We start from the raw sequence: 15,000 nt of genomic DNA, 5'->3' as shown, positions 1-15,000 counted from the left end.
CACACACCGCTCGCTGGTGCAGTGGTAACGTTCCCGCTTGCCAACTGGTGGACGGGAGTTCGCGCCTCGCTCAGGCTGCGAAAAGTTTCACTGACGAAGTGGGTGGTTACTGTCCCCCTTGAGCAAGGGGACGGGTGTGTGCGTGTGTGAAGGTCACAACCTTGCCCTTAGATCGGACTATATGAGCTCTCAGCTCCCTTCCGGGAGGGTAAAAGCTGACCATCACGACCATCAAGTGATCCTGACCGACCCGGTGAATTACACACACACACACACGTAACCTGCACCATAAAACACAACAAATAAATAAATAAATAAACTGGGAAGAAGAACTTAAAAAAAAAATTCGTATCAACAACAAGTGGATCAAAAGAGCAGATATATATTTTTTTCCTGCAAACTTTCAGCCTTTGGTTCTTTCTTCCTCGTATAACTTAGATCCTTTACTGAGTCTTTTTTTTCTTTCTCCGAGGCGTAAGTGACCCGCAGCCCAGCACGACCCTCATCTTGCGCCAGAGGATGGAGAATGAGGAAATTAAAGGAGGCAAAGAACTGAATATATAGAAAAACTAACAACGATGCAAATTCGCATTATTTAGTATCATTTATAAAGGCTCCTACAGAACTGCATGCGCTGGCCTTGGTCACCTAATGGCGGCTCTCCACGCTGCTTGATCTCTGGCAGCCTCCCTATTCAGAGCCTTATCCCTGAGGTCACACTCTATGACCTCGTCCCAGGTCTTTTTCAGTCCGCCTCTCGCAACTCTGCCCCCGACGCTCGCACTTCTTATCCTCTGCACCCGATCGTCATCCCCAATCCTCTCCACATGTCCAAACCATCTCAGTCTACCCCTCCTCATCACAACACCAATACATTCCAGTCCCATCCTTCCTCTCAACACTTCAGTCGTAAACCTAGTCCCCCCAGGCCTCACATTCATGGACGTACTGCACATCCATTTAATCATTGTCATTTCTGTACGTTTGAGCCTGCGAATAACCTCTGCCTTTACTGCCCGGATCTCACTACCACACAGCATTACACTCCTAACACACGCCACATACAAAGATCCCTTAGCACGGAGGGAGAGTCCTCTCAACGTCAGGTGAGGCAACAGTTCCCTGAACTTCTTCCAACCACTCCTCACCCTAGCTACACAGCTGCTCCAGCCCCACCTCCAGCACGTAACACGTCTCCCAAATAATGATGATGATGATGATAATGATGATGATGATAAAAATAACAACAACAACAATAATAATAATAATAATAATAATAATAATAATTAAAACAGTAAAACTGTCCACGGACAATTTTGATATAGAAAAGCTTACCACAGCCATTGTCTACTAGAAGCCGAGCTCTAAAGGGACCTTGAGGTCACGGTGACTGATCTTGTGCAGGTCACCTTAGGTCATCACAGTCTATAAGTCCACCAAGTTTGCTGGCTATGGCTTTAATCCTTCACCCTGAGGTCAAGGTGACTGATCTGGTGCAGGTCACCTTAGGTCATCACAGTCTATAAGTCCACCAAGTTTGCTGGCTATGGCTGTAAGCCTTCCTGGTAAATTAGCTGACATCCGCAATAGCCGGAAAAGTGCCAATTGTTGACCCCAGGCGATCTCAGAGAATAATCCAGCGATTGGCACCATACTCCTTCCCGCACCGCGTCCGCCTTAACGCTGTGCTGTGTCTAATGTCACCTGCTGGCCTAGGCGGTGCTGGAGACGGCCTGGCGGAATTACTTATGTGTTGCGGATAATATTCGGAGATGCGGTTGACAGATGCCACCATAGTTGGCCAGAAATGGACAGATGTCCGACAAAGTTGACTAAGTTTGAAGGCTCTACGACAAACAGCCTTTGACATATCTTATTTTTAAGGTAAGTAATAGTTATAATAATAATAATAATAATAATAAAAACACGAAAACTTCGGCCAGAGATATATGAAGTTTTAATACCCTACATAACAGCCTACTGTAGAGTATAGCCCACAAAACTCGGCCAATTCCTGCTACCACGGTTACAGAAGGCGGAAGTAAGGCAGGCCAAGCCCAGCCTAGCAACGGTCCGGTGGTTTTGTTTACGTCTCGCTCACGTAGCTTTGTTTACAATTGGCTCACGTGGCTTTGTTTACATTGGGCTCACGTGGCTTTGTTTACATCCCGCTCGCCGCCCTCCTTCCTCCTTAGCCGCCCGTTTTCTTTGCCTCTTCACCACCCCTACGTTTTCTTCATACCCTTAATACAAACCGGTTATAGACGGCAGGGTTCCAAGCTCCTTTCAACTGCTCCCAATCCCTGAGTTTATCATGTTTCCCTGGGAGAAAATGCTTTGTTACTTTTTTCTTTTTCTTCTTCCTCAGCATCTGTTATTTTCCTCTCCTCATCTTCCTTCATCATCACTACCATCATTAGCATCAATTCCTTCCTCCACATTCATCATCATCATCATCATCATCATCATCATCATCATCATCACCTCATCATTATCATCATTCCCAGCTTCTTCTTCCTCCTCCCCATTCATCATCATCATCATCATCATCATCACATCATCATCATCATCATCACCATCATCATCATCATCATCATCACCTCATCATCATCATCATCACCTCATCATTTCCTTCCTCCACATTCATCATCATCATCATCATCATCATCATCATCACCTCATCATCATCATCATCACCTCATCATTTCCTTCCTCCACATTCATCATCACCATCATCATCATCATCATCATCACCTCATCATCATCATCATCACCTCATCATTTCCTTCCTCCACATTCATCATCATCATCATCATCACCTCATCATTATCATCACTCCCTTCTTCCTCCTCCCCATACATCATCATCATCACCATCAGCTTCTTCTCACGGGTATAAAAATGTTGATATTATTCCCAAAAGAAAATGCTCTCTCTCTCTCTCTCTCTCTCTCTCTCTCTCTCTCTCTCTCTCTCTCTCTCTCATTATCAAAGTTTCATGTATTTTTTTTTTAGTTAATTTGCTTGGAATTTACTTTGCACGTACAGCAGTGAGCAAAAGTTTATTGACAATCCCCTCTTCTCTCTCTCTCTCTCTTTCTTTCTCTCTGTCTCTCTCTCTCTCTCTCTCTCTCACACATACGCAAGTTGATGAGAGGTCTGGTGAAAAAAGGAATTAATTTAAAGAAACTAGAAATTAAAGTGTACTCTCTCTCTCTCTCTCTCTCTCTCTCTCTCTCTCTCTCTCATCGACCCAACTTCCCTATGACTCACCTCCTGCCCCTCCCCCTCCCTCCCCCCTTTCCCCTCTCTTTATTTCTCATTATAGTTCATTCTTTCTCCCCAACCCCTTTCCTGCCCTACCCTACTCTCTCTCTCTCTCTCTCTCTCTCTCTCTCTCAAGTAAATTAATCGCGTAAAGGATAATTTTAATAAGGCCACAAGAATAACTAGTAGAGTCACTAATATTGAGTATAATCAATTATGGCTTAATGATATGGCCCGCGACAAACTTAACCCAACTAGAACGTGTACAAAAACTTCAAACCTTCGCCGCTAAAGTAGCAGTGGCGGTATCGGTAAATACGATGATGATACACCCTGTATGAAAGACCTAGTATGGCTGAGACTCCATCAGAGACACAAGTATGCTTTGGGAATAGCAGTTTACAGCATAATAAACAACACAGCTCCCAAATGGCAATTCTCGCTGCCTAAAGTACATGAAGTCAGCACTGCCAATACAACAACAACAACAACACATGTACGACCCCAAAACACACACCAGGATCGCAGCCAAGTCCCTTAAAGTGGCTGGACCTAAATTCTGGACCAGTGTCCCATCCAGTGTGTCCAGTACTCATACAATATATGCCTTTAGAAAACACCTAAAAATTTGTCTTTTAAACAACCAGGTTAAACAGTAACGTGTGTACTAATGACGTGACTGACCCCTTACTATGACAGCACGTTTGTATAGACTGTACGCCTGTATGTATGTACACATGTCTCTGTGTATGTGTACGTGTATATGTATGGTACATGTATGTATATATCATGTGTGTACATGTGCTTATGTATGTGTATATGTAGATATATGGTATATATATGTGTATGAAGTATATATATATATATATATATATATATATATATATATATATATATATATATATATATATATATATATATATATAATGTGTGTGTGTGTGTGTGTGTGTAATTCACCGGGTCGGTCAGGATCACTTGATGGTCGTGATCGTCAGCTTTTACCCTCCCGGAAGGGAGCTGAGAGCTCATATAGTCCGATCTAAGGGCAAGGCTGTGACCTTCACACACGCACACAACCGTCCCCTTGCTCAAGGGGGACAGTAACCACCCATTTCGTCAGTAAAACTTTTCGCAACCTGAGCGAGGCGCGAACTCCCGTCTACCAGATGGCAAGCGAGAACGTTACCACTGCACCAGCGAGCGGTGTGTGTGTGTGTGTGTGTGTGTGTGTGTGTACTAAATCTATCTATCTATCTATCTATTGCCAGACGCCTTAATCCCGTTGGCGGTGGCCACAAATAAATCGCCTCCAAGTCGCCCTGTCTCCCGCCATTTCACTGCCCTGCTCCCAACTCACACCCCCCTCTCTCATATACCTCTCCACCCCATCCCTCCATCTCATCCTCGGCCTCCCCCTCCCTCTTCCTCCCTCCACCTCACTCACATACACTCTCTTCGTCAGTCTTTCACCCTCCATCCTCTCCACATGGCCAAACCACCTCAGTGTGTTCCTCATAACGCTTCCTATCACATCCACATCCACACCACAACGCTCTTTTATATCCTCATTCGTCAGCCTGTCTCTCCACGTGACTCCACAGGCTCCTCTTAAATAACTCATTTCCACTGCTCTCACTCTTGACTTGTGTCCTTCCAACAACTTCCAAGCTTCACTTCCATACGTTAGAGTTGGTATCACAAAACTGTCATGTAGTAAGTTTTTCACTTCCATGCTCACTTCCCTGTTTCTTATCACTGCTTTCAAAGAACCAGCAACCTTTCTTCCCTGCTGTACCCTTTCAAGCACTTCATCCTCCAAACCTCCATCCTTACTCATCACACTACCCAAGTACTTAAACGTACTCACATTTTCCAATTCCTCACCATCCAACCTCGCTGTACATTCACTGACTTCACCTCTCTCAAAGACCATCACTTTACTCTTCCCTACATTCACCTTTAGATTCCGTTTCTTACACACTCTCCCAAACTCATCCACCAAGCCTTGCAGCTCCCCTTTGTCTTTACTCAACAACACAGTATCATCTGCAAACAACAGTACAGGGAGTTTCCAAACACTATCCTCTGTCACCAGGGCCACTCCAACATCCACTACCCTACCTTGTACCTCTTTTATTACCCCATCCATGTACAGACTGAACAACCATGGAGACATGACACATCCCTGTTTCAACCCAACTTTCAAAGAGAAAAATTCACTTAGTTCACCATCCACACGCACTGCAGCCTTCGCACCATCGTACATACTCTTCACAGCATTCAACAATTTCCCATCTACTCCATATATTCTTAACACTTTCCACAATCCTTGTCTATCCACCCTGTCATATGCTTTCTCCAAATCCATGAAAGCCCCATACAACTTCTTTTGTCTTCTCTAGAAACTTTTCCACTAAAGATCTAAGAATGAATATCTGATCTACACAACCTCTTCCCTTCCTAAAGCCTCCCTGTTCTTCTCCAACTAATTTCTCTGTTCTTTCTCTAACTCTGTCAATAAGTATCCTACCATACACTTTTCCTATTATACTAAGAAGACAAATGCCCCTATGATTACCACACACTTCTTTTTCCCCTTTTCCTTTGTACAAGGGAATAATTATACCTGACTTCCAATCCTCCGGGACTCTACCTTCCTCCCAGGCCAATCTGCACATCTTCCACATCCATTTCACTACTATCTCTCCCCCATGCTTCAGCATTTCACCACACACTCCATCAATTCCTGGGGCTTTCCCCAATTTAACTTTCTTCATTGCTTCATCAACTTCTATCTTACTGATTTCTTCCTGTCTTCTCACCTCCCTCCTTCTCCCAGCCATTCCCCAGCCACTTATACTCGCATTACTTCCATCCTCTATGTTCAACAATTCCTTAAAGTGTTCTCTCCATCTGCTCACTTTTTCTCCCTTCTCCACTAGTAATCTACCATTTTTATCTTTCACTCCCCTGCTAACTTCACTTCCACCCTGTCTTACTCTTTTCACCTCTTTCCAGAACATTTTCTTACAGTCCCTCCACTTTACACTCAAATTCCTTCCAAATTCCTCATCCACTCTCTTCTTACTCTCTCTTACTAATCTTTTCACCTCTCTTTCTTTCTACATATAACTCTCTCTTCCGCCTCTCAACTTCTTCCATGCCCCTATTTCTCATCCATTCATTGTATGCTTTCTTCTTTTGTGCCATAGCCTGTCTCACCTCTTCAGTCCACCACGCTGTTCCTTGCACCCCCCTCCGTCTTCTCTTCCTTCCACACACCACATCACATGCTGCACATATTTCTTCTGTAAATATCCTACACACACCTTCCACATCTCCCATCTGCTCCAATTCATATTTGCCCAATCGTTCCTCCACTTCTCTCTTATACTCTGCCTTTTTCTCATCCTCTTGTAACCTTTCCACTCTCCTTGCAACTACTCCTTCCTCTCGTCTTTCCCTTCTTCTATTCCTCCATCTTACTTGAATTTTAACTCTGGCCACCACCAAGTAGTGGTCAGAAAGTCCACTCCCCCAACCTCTATATAAACTCTTGCATCCATTACACATCTTCGCATCCTTTCATCCACACACACATAATCAATCATTGCCTTCCTTTCATTCAGTTCACCACCCACCCTTCTCATCACTCGCCATGTATACCTGTGGATCATTTTATGCCTGAAGAGGGTATTGGCTATCACCAACCCCCTCCCAGCACAAATGTCCACTAACGCACTCCCATTCTCATCTATCTCAGCAGGCACACCCCACTCACCAACTATTCCATCCACCTTCACATTACCAACTTTACCATTCATATCACCAATCAGAAACACTCTCTCATTCCTTCCAAACTTTTCCATGCACACTTCCACATTTGTCCAGAACTCTTCTCTCACTCTTCTAGCACGATCTTGCGTTGGCACATACACACACACAATCACCCACATTTGTATTCCAACTTTCAACTAAATGTTTGTGTATATTTGTGTATGTGTAGACTATGCATGTGGCTGCAAGTAGATATGTGTGTACGTGTATGTGTACGTACCTTGTGTATGTTTATGTATGTATGTGTGTACGAATGTGAATCTGTATGTATGTATATATGTATGTATGTGTAAATGTTTGGGTATATGTATAGTTTGTGCACATGTAGGTTATCTAACCATGTGTGCGTGTACATATGTGTGTATGTACAATATGTCCTCTCTCTCTCTCGCTCTGAATATGTGTGTGTGTATGTGTGTACGTCTTGCGTGCGTGCGTGCGTGTGTGCGTGTTTTGATCCGGGTATGTTTTATTAATTGCGTTTGTTTAGTCTACCCCCGTGTGTGTGTGTGTGTGTGTGTGTGTGTGTGTGTGTGTGTGTGTGTGTGTGTGTACTTGTCAGTCCGTGTGTTTATCTATCTGTGTCTATCTACCTATCTGACATCTATCTATCTATCTACCTGCTTGTCTATCCGTCTTTCCCTCTCCCCCCCTCTCTCTCTCTCTCTCTCTCTCTCTTTGCTTCTTTGTCTATATGCCTGTCTGTTCCCCCCCCTCTCTCTCTCTCTCTCTCTCATCACTGCATGATCTATTAAATATTTGGTCTATCTCATTTTTCACCATTAACTTTACACTCGAGGATGAGGTGAAGAGGGAGGCCAAGGATGAGGTGGAGAAACAGACCAAGGATGAGGTGGAGAGTACGACCGAGGATGAGGTGAAGAGGGAGGCCAAGGATGAGGTGGAGAAACAGACCAAGGATGAGGTGGGGAGTACGACCGAGGATGAGGTGAAGAGGGAGGCCAAGGATGAGGTGGAGAAACAGACCAAGGATGAGGTGGAGAGTACGACCGAGGATGAGGTGGAGAAACAGACCAAGGATGAGGTGGAGAAACACACCAAGGATGAGGTGGAGAAACAGACCAAGGATGAGGTGGAGAGTACGACCGGGGATGAGGTGGAGAGGGAGGCCAAGGATGAGGTGGACACACACACACACACACACACACACACACACACACACACACACACCCTAGACATGCCAGGTGTGTGAGTGACTGAGTGGGTGGCTGGGTGGGTGAGTGAGTGAGTGAGTGAATGAGTGGGTGGCTGAGTTACTGAGTGAGTGGGTGGGTGAGTGGGTGAGTGATCCCCCCCACATGGATGCCCCCCCCCAAAAAAAAAAGGAAAACGAAAATACAATATATACTAAAAAACAAAAAAATCAATAAACTACGGGAGATGAAAGCAAAGCGTCTCCTATTAATCTCAGTTTATTTCGCTTATCGCTTTTTTTATCGCTCAGCTGTTTATGTATTCTCTCTCTCTCTCTCTCTCTCCCTCTCTCTCTCTCTCTCTCCTTCCTTCCACTCTCCTCCTATCTTCCTCCTCACTTTCTCTTTCCTTCATTCCTTCCCTTCCTACTTGTCCTCTCCAATCATTTTTTTTTCTTCCTCCTCCTCCTCCTCTACTTCTTCCCTTCTCTATACCTCCTCTCAATCTTTCTCTCTTTCCTCCAGTAATCAATGTCTCCTCCATTTCTCTCCATTTATCGTTTTTCTCTCCCTCTCTTCTCTCTACTTCCTTACTCTGTTTACCTTTCTTTTTCCCTCCTTCTCTCGTCTCCTCCTCCTCCTCTCTCCTCCCCCTCCATTCCCCTCACTCTCCCCTTCCTCCAGTATTCAATTCCTCCTCCATTTTTCCCTCCATCCATCGTTTTTCCCCTCCCTCTCTCCACTCTTCCATAACAGGCAGCAACAAGCAACATCTGGCAACTCCCCAGGGCCCCCGTGTCGAGTTGCCGGATAGTAAATATTGCGCGATTTAACACCACGTGACCACCTGCACGTCGACGAAAGTAAATAAACGCTGCTTGCGGCTACACCAGACGCCCTCATTGCAGACGCGCACATAATTTAACGCACATGAAGGGCAGACACGTACACATGGACTGACGTACACATGAGTGATGTAGAAGGGTACATAATTATGTGCTATAGTACAAAGTCAAATGGCTGCCTACTAGTCCACTGCCTATTTCACACGACATGTCCATCACTTTCCTCCCTGACGCATCATATCAAAGGGAATCATCTATGGCCAGAGAAACATACCAAGCCTCTCTCAGCTTTGGCATATTAGCCAGCAGAGGAATGTGACAAGTAGAGGTGAAATACTAGGCAGAGAAACATACCAAGCCTCTATCAGCTAAGGAATATTAGCCAGCAGAGGAATGTGACAGGCAGAAGAGGTGAAAGATTATGCAGAGAAACATACCAAGCCTCTCTCAGCTTAGGAATATTAGCCAGCAGAGGAAAGTGACAAGTAGAAGTGAAATATTAGGCAGAGAAACATACCAAGCCTCTCTCAGCTTAGGAATATTAGCCAGCAGAGGGATGTGACAGGCAGAAGAGGTGAAAGATTAGGCAGAGAAACATACCAAGCCTCTCTCAGCTTAGGAATATTAGCCAGCAGAGGAAAGTGACAAGTGGAAGAGATGAAATATTAGCCAGAGAAACATACCAAGCCTCTCTCAGCTTTGGAATATTAGCCAGCAGAGGAATGTGACAAGTAGAAGTGAAATACTAGGCAGAGAAACATACCAAGCCTCTCTCAGCTTTGGAATATTAGCCAGCAGAGGAATGTGACAAGTAGAAGTGAAATACTAGGCAGAGAAACATACCAAGGCTCTCTCAGCTTAGGAATATTAGCCAGCAGAGGAAAGTGACAAGTGGAAGAGATGAAATATTAGCCAGAGAAACATACCAAGCCTCTCTCAGCTTTGGAATATTAGCCAGCAGAGGAATGTGACAGGCAGAAGAGGTGAAATACTAGGCAGAGAAACATACCAAGGCTCTCTCAGCTTAGGAATATTAGCCAACAAAAGAACGCACGAAGCAGAAGAGGTGAAACATTAGGCAGAGAAACAGACCAAGTTTCTCTCAGCTTAGGAATATTAGCCAACATAGGAACGTATGAAGCAGAAGAGGTGAAATATTGGGCAAAGAAACATTCCAAGCCTCTCTCAGCTTAGGAATATTAGCTATCTATCTATCTATCTATATACCTAGGCTGCTTCCCCCAAGGAAAGGGAGGTAGCCGAGACAGGACAACACACTCCCCATTTACTCATCCATTCAAACACATTCATTCGCATCTTAGCCCCAAAGGGGAGAACGGACAGATCCTCACCGCACCACATCGCACAAAGGTCAACTGTGTAATGCAATCAGTGACATCCGCAGCAGGGCCCGACAGCAGTGCTGGTTTACCCCTGCCACATCATAACAGACTCATCCCCTTACCCGCACCTGACCTGAAATAGCTGATCAGACCAAATGCGGGAGAATATCCCCTCAGGGCTGCGTCATCACTTAATCATTCACAATTTCTCTCCATTTATTTCTGTCACGCACAGCCACTCTTCCTTGCTCAACAGACATCCCTCTCGCATCCAGCGCTCTCTTCACACTGTCCATCCATCCTATTCGTGGTCTTCCTCTCGGCCTTACACCTCTCACATCAGATCTAGTTATCTTTTTCACCAATCGCTCATTATCCATTCTCTCCATATGCCCAAACCATCGCAACACCCTCTGCTCAACTCTACCAGCCATCTCCCGAACAACTCCAGTTCTCCTTCGCACTTCATCATTCCGCACTCGATCCATACGCCTCACTCCACACATACTCCTCAGACACCTCATCTCCATTACATTCAAACTTTTCCTCTCTGCTACACCCATATTCCATGTTTCAGCCCCATATAATGCAGTCGGTACCACAACACCCTCATACAGCCTTCTCTTTACATCCATTCTAAGCGAACGACTATTAGCGAACGACTATTAGCGAACGACTATTAGCGAACGACTATTAGCGAACGACTATTAGCGAACGACTATTAGCGAACGACTATTAGCGAACGACTATTAGCGAACGACTATTAGCGAACGACTATTAGCGAACGACTATTAGCGAACGACTATTAGCGAACGACTATTAGCGAACGACTATTAGCGAACGACTATTAGCGAACGACTATTAGCGAACGACTATTAGCGAACGACTATTAGCGAACGACTATTAGCGAACGACTATTAGCGAACGACTATTAGCGAACGACTATTAGCGAACGACTATTAGCGAACGACTATTAGCGAACGACTATTAGCGAACGACTATTAGCGAACGACTATTAGCGAACGACTATTAGCGAACGACTATTAGCGAACGACTATTAGCGAACGACTATTAGCGAACGACTATTAGCGAACGACTATTAGCGAACGACTATTAGCGAACGACTATTAGCGAACGACTATTAGCGAACGACTATTAGCGAACGACTATTAGCGAACGACTATTAGCGAACGACTATTAGCGAACGACTATTAGCGAACGACTATTAGCGAACGACTATTAGCGAACGACTATTAGCGAACGACTATTAGCGAACGACTATTAGCGAACGACTATTAGCGAACGACTATTAGCGAACGACTATTAGCGAACGACTATTAGCGAACGACTATTAGCGAACGACTATTAGCGAACGACTATTAGCGAACGACTATTAGCGAACGACTATTAGCGAACGACTATTAGCGAACGACTATTAGCGAACGACTATTAGCGAACGACTATTAGCGAACGACTATTAGCGAACGACTATTAGCGAACGACTATTAGCGAACGACTATTAGCGAACGACTATTAGCGAACGACTATTAGCGAACGACTATTAGCGAACGACTATTAGCGAACGACTATTAGCGAACGACTATTAGCGAACGACTATTAGCGAACGACTATTAGCGAACGACTATTAGCGAACGACTATTAGCGAACGACTATTAGCGAACGACTATTAGCGAACGACTATTAGCGAACGACTATTAGCGAACGACTATTAGCGAACGACTATTAGCGAACGACTATTAGCGAACGACTATTAGCGAACGACTATTAGCGAACGACTATTAGCGAACGACTATTAGCGAACGACTAAAAGCGAACGACTATTAGCGAACGACTATTAGCGAACGACTATTAGCGAACGACTATTAGCGAACGACTATTAGCGAACGACTATTAGCGAACGACTATTAGCGAACGACTATTAGCGAACGACTATTAGCGAACGACTATTAGCGAACGACTATTAGCGAACGACTATTAGCGAACGACTATTAGCGAACGACTATTAGCGAACGACTATTAGCGAACGACTATTAGCGAACGACTATTAGCGAACGACTATTAGCGAACGACTATTAGCGAACGACTATTAGCGAACGACTATTAGCGAACGACTATTAGCGAACGACTATTAGCGAACGACTATTAGCGAACGACTATTAGCGAACGACTATTAGCGAACGACTATTAGCGAACGACTATTAGCGAACGACTATTAGCGAACGACTATTAGCGAACGACTATTAGCGAACGACTATTAGCGAACGACTATTAGCGATGGAGTATTAGCCCGCAGAGGAAAGTGACAAGAAGAAGAGGTGAAATATTAGGTTAACTCTTGTCGCCACGTGCACATGAGCCGAGATGTACACACAAAAATACGCACATGATCGGAACACATAGCACCTGTGTACGTTCATTGATCAGACATGGAAATATACATACATAGCCACATATACGCACACTGATATTACATGAGTGGGAAGGCACGCACATGAACAAAAGTACACATGGCCAGATACGCACATGCGCTCTCTCTCTCTCTCTCTCTCTCTCTCTCTCTCTCTCTCACACACACACACGGATAAAAGTACATGAACGGAGTAGACACGCACATAAGAAGTACACATGTACGTTAATTAGCTAACCAGACCACGGATATACATGATCAGACAAAACACGCACACGGCTATACGTACATAAGCACACCAGACACGCACATGGATATACCCACATGAGCGGAGTAGACACGCACATGATCAGATGCGCACATGGCCCACTATGTACACAAATATACGTTAATTAGCTGACCAGACACGCACACAACTGGACGTACACAGATATACGCACATGAGCGAGGCAGAAACGCACATGACGAAATACGTACATGAGTGTGCGTTTGGAAAAGTGCACATACAAGATCAGACACGCACATGACCTGATTTTTATATACTCTTTCTCCCTCCCTCCCTCCTTCCCTCCCTCCCTCCTTCCTTCCTCCCCTCCCTCCCTCCCTCCTTCTTTCCCTCCCTCCCTCCCTTTCCTTTTTTCACTCCTTTCCTTCCTTCCCTCCTTCTCTCACTCCTTCATTAATTCCTTCTCTTTTCCTTCCTTTCCTTCCTTCCCTCCTTCCTCCTTCTCTCCTTTATCTCCTTCCCTCCTTCTTCCTTTAAATCATTCCTTCCTCCTCCCATTCCCTTATTTCCTTCTTCCTCTGAGTCATTTCTTTCTTCCCTCCTTCCTTCAGTCACTCCTTCCCTCTTCCTTCCTTCCTTCCTTCCTCCCTACCTTCATCATTACTACCTTCCTTCTTTTCCTCACTGCATATTCCTACCTTCCTTCCTTCCTTCTCTCCTTTTCTCTCCTCCTTCCTTCCAACTTTTCTTTCCTTCCCTTCTCCCTCCCTCCCATCTTTCCCTCCTCTCTTCCTACCTACCTTCCTTCCTTCCATCTTCTCTTCCTCCTTCAATCTTCCTTCCTTCCTTCACTTCATAGTTCTAATCTCTCTCAATTCTTCCCTTTTTTTTTCTTACACACACACAGTACCACACCAAAGACTTTTATGGAAACTGTACCATCAAGGAGGAATTCGAGGCAAACTGTTTTGTTAGATGCAAGATTTTCTCATAAAAAGAGAAATGAGGACAGTACTAAGAGGAAACTACTCATCATGGAAAGAAGTGACTAGTGGAGTACCACAGGGTTCAGTGCTGGCACCAATCATGTTTTTAGTGTACATAAATGATATAAACAGTAACACTGGAAATGAGAGCTATCTGAATATGTTTGCAGATGATGCAAAAATACAAAGGAGAATTACTAGCACAGACTCTTGTAAAGAGCTACAAGAAGAATTAAATAAACTTCATGAATGGAGTAATACATGGCAAATGGAATTCAATGTGGACAAGTGTCATGTAATCAAGTTTGGTAAAAGTGGAAAAAGACCTGATTGGGATTATAAGTTAGGAAATAAAACCCTATACACATCAGAAAGAGAGAAAGACCTAGGTGTGATTATCAATAACAGACTATCTCCGGCTGACCACATCAGCGAGAAGGTACGGAACATGTATACACTGCTTGCAAATATGAGAATAGCATTCACATACATAAATGAAGACATGCTAAGAAGGATAATAACATCATTCATTAGACCAACCCTGGAATATGCATCAGTAGTCTGGAGTCCTCATCTCAAAAAGCATATAGACAAGATTGAAAAAGTTCAAAGGGCCGCTACAAGATGGATACCAAGCTTAAGGGACCTAAGCTACGAAGAAAGACTAAATAAACTGAATCTACCAACACTACAGGAGAGAAGGAAAAGAGGTGACATGATAATGCTATATAAGTGCATATCAGGAAAGGAGAAAATAGACATAAATGATTACTTAACATATGGAGAAGCATCAGCAAGAGGACACTGCAAAAAACTGCATAAGAAGAGAGGTGATAAAGACGTAAGGAAATTCAGTTTCCCAAACAGAGCAATTGATCAATGGAATGCACTACCGAATGAAATAGTGTGTGCCAA

General features: G+C 44.2%; 1 protein-coding gene across 1 annotated transcript in view; it reads right to left on the bottom strand.

Annotated features, from left to right (window-relative positions):
• LOC145409926 (BMP-binding endothelial regulator protein-like) overlaps positions 1 to 15,000 on the bottom strand; it is a 59,425-nt gene that overhangs the window by 14,264 nt on the left and 30,161 nt on the right. The window lies entirely within an intron of this gene.

Source organism: Coenobita brevimanus, chromosome 83 (genome assembly GCF_032717465.1).
Source record: "Coenobita brevimanus isolate Jiangsu-jjx chromosome 83, ASM3271746v2, whole genome shotgun sequence".
Lineage (NCBI taxonomy): Eukaryota > Metazoa > Arthropoda > Malacostraca > Decapoda > Coenobitidae > Coenobita > Coenobita brevimanus.
This window is presented reverse-complemented; position numbering and strand designations above follow the sequence as displayed.